The sequence below is a fragment of the Arvicanthis niloticus genome, chromosome 18 (genome assembly GCF_011762505.2).
Source record: "Arvicanthis niloticus isolate mArvNil1 chromosome 18, mArvNil1.pat.X, whole genome shotgun sequence".
Lineage (NCBI taxonomy): Eukaryota > Metazoa > Chordata > Mammalia > Rodentia > Muridae > Arvicanthis > Arvicanthis niloticus.
The window spans coordinates 23,514,037-23,522,500 of NC_047675.1; the positions used below are offsets into that span (position 1 = coordinate 23,514,037).

Below are 8,464 nucleotides of genomic sequence, written 5' to 3' on the forward strand. Positions count from 1 at the left end.
GGAAGAAACCAGAGCTGAATGCAAAACAGAAAGACAGCGTGGGAACTGAGGTTACTGTAAGGTACTTGCCTACTGTGTGCAAGGCACTGGGGTTCAGCTGGCACCACGTAAATAGATGAATAAATGAATAAGTGACAGAAAGAAGCGCACGGTGGCTTGGAGACGAACATCCTTCTCACATCTATGCTGTAGTCTGTCAAGATATTCAAGAACAGTGGCATTTAGTACTCTGATGATACGACTGGCTTCCCTTTCAAGAGCTGGTGAGCTCTGCCATGTATCCTGTCCAGTAAAACCCAGTGGGATCATCAACCTAGGAAGTTTCAAGAAAATGCTTATGTAAGTCCATTGCACAGTGAAAATTATAAAAGTAATCATTAATAAACAAGAATTGGTTAATTTACATGATCTGAAACTTGAGGAGGTACCAGAAAGACAACATGAATGCAAAGCCTCTGCTTGGGACTATTTTAGACAATATGACTTTAAGACTTTTGTTGTAGCCAAAGTTGGGTAGCCAGTTCTGTAAGCTTAAAATGTCACAAGAGAAGGGCCACCATGGGTAGGGATAGATATTGTAATGTATTCATTCATCCAACTTGGTGGGGTCACTACTGTACCAGTTACGAGTTTCCACCCTACACAGGTCTTCTAACTATTTTCATTTTGTAATTATACTTCATGTTTTATTTTTTTTATTAGTTCTTTGTGAAGTTCACATCATGCATCCCAATCCTACTTATCCTCCCCCTCCCCTTGTGCCCACCCTCCACCCTTGCAGACTCTCCCCCAGACAGAGAAAAAAGTCTCACTGTGGAAGCTGTAGTTACCATAGTGTGTTCCACAGTGTACCCTTTCATCCACACTGCTTTGCTTGCAAATGTTCATTGCAATGACTCATTGGTCTGCTTCGAGGCCTCTGTCTTCTGCTATTCTATCACTACTGGAACTTCTCTGGGACTCCTCTCGGATATCATGCTGTTGTTCTGTGTCATGGAGATCCTGTAGTTTTGGATCTGTAGGACTGGGCCCTTAATGCACTCCAGCAGTTCATCCATGGGGTAGATGTTGGGGTAGGCCAATTCAAAGCCCTTGATCTGGGCTAGGGTGGTATCTGAGATGGATAACCTGGCAACTCTCAGAGCTGGCTCACTGGCAACCTCAGAACCAGGACCGGGTCTACACTGCTTCCCAGGCAAGATGCAGGACATGTTTTCCTGAGTGTTACAGCTGGTGAAGGACAGGGCCAGCTCTCCTATCTGCCATTGACATCGAGGAGCAAGTTCAGCAGACAAGAGGCAGGGTTGGCTCACTTCCAAGCCCCACATCTAGGGCCAGCTCAACTAAGCTGCCTAGGTAAGGTGCAGGGCCTGCTCTCTCTAGTGCTGCATCTGGCTAGGGTCAGCTCTCTTGCTCTCATGCCCCAAGGGCCAGCTCTCCCATGATGCCCAGGTGAGGACTGGGAGAAGTTCTGCACAGCCCTCAGACATCAACATGTCTCCAGGTGGCAGTCCAAACTAGGGGTCTTTGCTTGGTCTTTGGTGGTAACAGATCCCTGTTGCTTCAGAGCCACAGACCCTGACCAGGCCCCCAGTGGCAGCACAGGCCAGGATTTCACCATGGTCCCAGGTGGTATCACAACTACTTAGGCTGTTCCTCACTACCCCCAAGTTTTTAGTTCTGCCTCTCTTCATTCCGCCCAGATCCTTCTATGTTTTGTTCTTTTCCATTTCTCCACCACTTACTTGCTCGTCTTAGTGATGTCCAGGGTCTCTGAGTGCCATCTCAGGAATGGTCTCAGGAGTGCTATGCCCTAGTCATACATTATGGCACTGGGCAGGGATCATTTCAGGCATGGTCTGCCCCCTCTCCAAAGGCCTGCATGGCACCAGACTGATGGTCATCTTAGGCTTGCCTTTTTTAGGGAATGTTAGGTTACTAACCATTTGGATGTTCATAGGTCAGACCACTGAGCACAGACATAGTCTCCTCTCTGTCACTTACTGGCACATATGTGACACAGTAGCCACACCTTCAATGCTTCTAGGGGCAGGCGCAAACTGTTTTTTGGTAGGAATCAAAGTTATAGGTTGCACTTTTAAAAATTGTTGTGACCCTCTATTTTTTCTTCAGAGTGTCTTAGTCACCTGGCTCCTCGTTTTGCTACTGCCTCTCAGCTTCCCTTTTCTGTTTTAGTGAACTTTATTATCATGTGAGTTTTATTTCATTAATCTATATTCATTTACTTATTTACTTTGTTTCTTGAGATAAGACCTTTCTGTATATTTTTGGTTCTTCTTGAACTCACTATGTAGACAAGAGATCTGGGGAGCGGTAACAGTCCACCCAATGCTACATTCTTTCCCAGAGTAGTCACCGCCCTTTGGTTGCTACTGAGTGTCCCTCAAAGGCCAGTCATTGTGTTCAATGCCTAGTCTCCAGGGTTGCACTATGGAAACGGGTGATGACATCTTTAACAGATAGGGCCCAGTAGTAAGTTTTTAGGTCACTGAAAGTAAGTACTTGAAGGGGGCAGTCGGATTCTCTCTCTCTCCTCAGTCTTCTTTGTTCCCTAGCTTATGATGTATTTGAGTCTGCTCTGCCAGGGATGTACAGTTCTGCCACAGGCCCAGTGCAATTGATACACCACGGACTGGAACCTTTACAACTGGGACTAAGACAACCCTTTTCTCTTTACCCATCCCAGCGGTTTGTTATAATGATAGAAGATAGACCAACAAATTCTCTTAACTACTCAATTCAGGAAAGGAGATATAGACCAAGTCTCTTAATGGAATGAATGTCAAGGACTTTGTGGGCATCTCCTTTGACCCACCACAGTAACATAATTATCTTCCTGAGATGCAGTGCCTTTGTGCAAACGGTGTTGCTCACAGCGTTTCTAGAAGGATTAGGAGTAATCTTTGTCAGTAGTCAGTACACTTATCTTAAAGGACCGGAAAGGAAGTGTTTGCAGGTTTGTGGGCCACTTCATTTTGAGAGAAGTACTTATCTGCTGTATGTGACAGAAGCTATGGACATCAAAGTAATGAATGGCTTTGGCTGTGTTCCAATTGCTTTATTTATGAACACTAATACTTTGAATCTCATGTAATTTTCAGATGCCCTGAAATATCATTTTCCTCTTGCTCTTTTAAATTCATCCTAAAATTAAAAAAAAAAAAAATGTCTAGCACACGGGCTGTGTGAAAGCAGGTACCAGATTTGGCCCTTGGGCTATAGCTTGCTGATCTAAGTAGGTGACTTCTCAGAGGACATAGGGCATGTTAGGGGATGAATAATTACACATATGGTCATTATATCCAGCCATTCTCAGAGGCACATTAGAGAGGCAGCTCGCTTCCTTGATGGATTTATATTTCTCAAGGGCACAGCTCCAGTATAATTCAACAAAACAAAATAGCGACAGACATTTTAGAGACAATAGAAATGTTTTTGAGTGTCATAGTTTAGTGAAAGATGCGCAGGTACTATCAGCAGAAGCTCACCTTGTTGTTTAGCTGAACTTTGTGACTAATTGACCTTCATTGGCAGCTAAGGCCTGATCCTAAGCCACAGCGGGGATGTCTCAATGTAAGTTGTTTAGTGTCTACATCCTGCTATAATTGTGATTGACATGACCACCTTCTCTTATTTCCCTATTACAACACTGCGGTTTTTCCTTCTTGAAGCACTCCCAGCTACAGTTTAATTCTCTGTGCTCTAAAGACAGAAACCAACATGTTTTACATTCTTATAGAAAAGCTACTAGTGACATGGTTCAGATTTGATTTTTGTAATCTGAAGTCCTTCAGGATCTACAGGGAGGTCCTCCACTTGTCAGATGAATGATTTTTGGCAGTTAGCCTTTTGGAACTTTAAGGTCCTGTAAAAGTCATCTGTAAAATCAGGATAAAAGTTCTCATCCTATAGTATTATGCTAGTGTTCAATCAGATTATGCATGTTAAGTTTCTGGCACAGAATAAATGCTTAATAAACATTTTCTATAGTCACAAATATGGTGAATCATCTTGAAATTTTCCAGGTTATGTATTTGCTGTGATACTTATGGGGTATCTCTTGCCAATTGTGAGTCTAACTTATTTGTCCAGTAGCAACGAAATGTGATATTTTGTCTTTAAATTTTTATGTACAGTTTTATGGAATAATAAAATATTAGCCATTTATCTTGTTACTATGAAAATAAGTGATTGAAACTATGTATTTATTATGCAGTAGGCACTATTTAGTTACCAGAGGCACTTTCTGGAGGTATTTTAAAAGACAACAATTGGTTGTCTCAGTAGACTAGACTTTCTTGAGCATTGATTGTTTTTTCAGTGTTGTGGATCCAAGCCAGGGGCTCGTACATGCTAGAGAAGGACTCAAACCCTGAGCTGCACTCCTGTCCTTTAGAATTTGCATTTATGACATGTCCTTAGATGATGTTAATGTCTCTGGCCTGAATTCACTAGAGAATCATTAGTCTAGGTGACCTCCAGTAGTTTTCCTATTTTGAGTTTTAGTATTCTTTACTTTTGTGCATTCTAGCTTTTAATTATTATGCCAGTCTATGCAGCCAGTGCCAAGCTACAGAAGAGAACAATATAGACAAGACTTCCTGTTCTTTTGGCTCTTCCATCCTAAGACTTACAATAGCCAGTACACATGGAGGAAGTAGTATGTACCAGGAGTCTCCCAAAGCACTCTATAAATGTTAGCCTATTGTGTTCTTCAGATACCTATGAGGGAGATGTTATAATTATCTTTTTTTTTTTCAAATAGGGAAGCTGAAGCACATAGGCCAGCAATGTGCCTGTGTCTACATAAGACACGGTCAGCGTCTTAATCCATTCTGTCTGTTTAATGATAATCCAAAGGCTTTGTGGCTTCAGAAGAACAGAAATTTTGTTCATCTAGTCCTGGTCACTGGGGAGTCCAATGTCAAGTTGTTGGCAGACTGAGTGACTGGTAAGAAGACCTGTTCCCCCGCCCCAGATCTCTGCCTTTTTACACAGTGGGGAGGAAGACAGGACAGACCCTAGAGTCTTTCATGGCAACCAAACCTATCCTATTCATGAGGTTCTGTCCCCATATTCCATTCTGTGGTAAAGGTCTTATGTTCTAATACCAGAACATTGGAACTTAGGACTTCAGTGTATGGATTTTGGGGGAACATAAATCATCAGTTAAGCATAAAGAGATTTGCTGAAAAAGAAAGCAAGGGGGAAAAAAAGAGTGTTTTTTTTTCTTTAGTGCTTAACCAATGTGGGCCATCACCATTTGGATACAAAAGAGTAAACTGGAATAAATAATCCACAGAAAGAAAAAAGGAAAAAAAAACCCTTGGAATCAACACAGCTGGAGAGTATTTTTTTTTTTAAGTTAAAAGCTGTAAACATCTAGGTCTTTTGTCAATGCCCCTAAAAGATAGTTAAAATAAAATTACAGCAATGTTATTTTTAAAAGCGTAGAGAGCCTCCCCAGAAAGCATGAAGTAGGCTGTGAGAGTGGAGGGGACACTCCTGTAACTACTCCAACAACATTTTGCATCTGGGAGAGGCTTCAGGAGGAAGATGCATTTTCAAGGATCATTCTGTTTAATGTACAAGTTCTGTGTTGTTTTTGGGGAAAAAATATCTCCAAGATAGATTGTATTTACCTTATGTGAGCCTCTCCCTCCTCTACCTGGTCCCTCCTGTTTCTATCCCCACCCACTCCTGGATCACCCACAGAATCTATTCTATGTTGATTTGATAAAAGCTAGAGTCATCGAGGAGGAGGAAGCCTCAATTGAGAAAATGCCTTCATAAAGCAATAGATAAGCCTTTAGGGAATTTTCTTAATTAGTGGTTGATGTGGGAGAGCCTAGTCAATTTTGGGTGCCACCCCTGGGCTGGTAGTCTGTGGTTCAATAAGAAAGCAGGTTGATTAAGCTAAGAGAAGTAAGCCAATCACCAGCACCCCTCCAGCCCTGTTTGAGTTCCTGTCTTGACTTTTAGACTGTGGTGTAAGCCAAATATTCCCCTTGCTTCTCAAGTTGCTTTTGGTGGTGGTGCTTCATTACAGCATTATCAGCCCTGATTGAGACAATAAGTGTCTAGCAAAATGCCAGGAACAGGGTAAGTACCTGACATAAGTATACCTTCTATTTTAAAATGTAAGTGAAAACAACCTCATCTGAAAGATAACACAACATAGATAATGATGTAGTTGTATCATTACCTTCTCTCCTCCCCATGGAATTCTGTATTTTTTTTTAGTAAAAGTATTTTTTCTACTTTTCCTCACTCATTTTTATATTTTCATGTTCAAGCTTTGCTTAATCAAGGAAAATCTTTCCAACAAGTTCAGGTACAAGCTTTCTCCCTGCATTTTGTTTTTCTTTACATTTTCTTTATTTTGATCTTATATTGGCGAATGTGTGTCTTCACATATGATGTGCCATACGTATGCCTGTTGCCTGCAGAAGCCAGAAGAGGGCATTAGTATTCCTTGGAACGTTAGTTAATGATGGTTGTGAGCCAGCATGTGGGTGATGGGAACTGAACCCAGCCCTCTGCAAGAACAGCAGATTCTCTTAACTGCTGGGCCACCTCTCCAGACTCCTCTCTTTTAGTATTGTTAGTTAGTTTTCTTAACAAATAATTTACTGGTCATTTCTCTGTTTTGGGGTAGGGTTAGTTATTGATTATTATTTTTCTACATTTCAAGAATAACCTTGAACCTAGACTTCAGTTCTCGTTGAGCCTTTTTTGTTGAGCCCCATCTTTTACCACACAAGGAGTGAACAGTCTGATTCTAAATCGAGAGTATCTTCAAACAAATGTGACTGTGTGATCAGCAAAGTGCCTCACCTCTCCCACAAATGAAGAAAATTAATTTGACCACTTTGCGATAAAAATAGCATCTGCCTTGGGTTTTTGAAACGTTCGACTGGTTATTCTACATCCAGATTGTCCAGTCTTTGTTTTCACAATGCCGGATCTTTTGTAGAAATGCACGTGTAGAGTAATAACCATGCCACCTTTCCTTGCATTTCACATAAGCTTGCCTCACCCTTTAGAGAACCTGCCAAAGCTCTAGAGGTAGGAATTTAGTGCCAATCTACCCCTCAGCTCAGGCTTTGGTTTGTGCACTAGGAATACTCAGCATATATCATGAGGAATGTTGATAAGGACAGATTCAATTGTACTGCTTTTACCCTCATGAAAAAAATGCTTGCCCTTGTTCATTTTCTATTCCCATCACCTCTCTTGTCCATGCTGATAGCTGTGTAGAAGCTAAGATTTAAATAGCCATCCATTCTTCAGTCATATGCCTGACTTGATTTCTGAGCTATAAAGTGAGGCATGTGGAATAAGGAGGAAATCTTTATTTTGATACATCTCTTTGTTTTTATTCATCACTAAAGAGCTGAAATGGATCTTGGTATCCTGATGACTTCTTTCATGATCTTAGTTTAGCTTAATGGTTTACTTAGTATTACGCTTTGGCATTCACTGTGGTTTGCTTATGCTTTGGGTGTGTCCCCCAAAAGTTCATACTGGAAACTCCAGTCCCAATATAGTAATATTTTAAAAACTAGAAAGACATTTTAGAGGTTTAGAGTAATGGAAGGGTATATTGAAATTTTTAGTTTATTTAAAAACCCAGTTCTGTTATGTGATTATGTTTTAATCCCGGGTGTGAAATATGGGGTTCTTCAGACAGCTACTATCAATTTTTACTGCTTTAGGAGGGGAATGATTTTTGCCAGCTTCAGATTGGAAACTCTGAGAACTCTTAGGAGGGTATACATGTGAGAGCCCCAAGAGGACCTGTGGTAGCTGCTGCTGCCCCTGCTGCTGCTGGTCCCTGTTGTGTCAATGTTTTTGCTATTGATTCCTGGATTGCTGGATTGCTTGACTGTTGGTTCAAGATCCTTGACAATGAAGATTGTCACTTGCCCCTAGGAACTTGAAGCCCCTAATCAGCAGGAAGTAGGCTAAAGTGATCTATGCACCCTTTCCCCTTTAACTTTTTTTCTCTCCTACCTAGTGTTGGAGGGTTGGACGGGGTTAAGAAAGGATAAGAGCTGGAAGGGTGGTAGATATAAGAACCCAATAAAGTAGCCCTAAAAGTATGGTTAAAAAAGGGGGCTAGATAATTGGTGGTACAATGCTCAGAGAGGATTAATTAGCTCTTTGGGGGTCCTGGTTCATTCCCCACTAAGCACATAATGATATATAAAACAGCAAGGATGGTCCCTGAATCCCCTTAGCTGTCTGGCTCAGGATGAGTTCTATCCATGTAGCTTGTGGTCATTTTCAGTTTTTTTTTTTAAATCTCCATCATGTTGTAGTTTGGTCAAGGGACCTTGCCTATATGCCAGTGCCATTCTATTTGGATCCTTCAAAATCAGAATCATAAATGTAACATGACTTACCTCCTAAAGGGTGCTGTAGCTGGTGTGTTATTATA

At 41.3% G+C, this 8,464-nt stretch overlaps 1 non-coding gene across 1 annotated transcript; it reads right to left on the reverse strand.

The window, feature by feature from the left end:
• Positions 1-1,926: 1,926 nt before the first annotated feature.
• Positions 1,927-2,054, reverse strand: LOC117723579 (small nucleolar RNA SNORA17). Its single transcript, XR_004608685.1, has one exon. It is a non-coding gene; the product is annotated as a small nucleolar RNA SNORA17 (small nucleolar RNA).
• Positions 2,055-8,464: the final 6,410 nt, after the last annotated feature.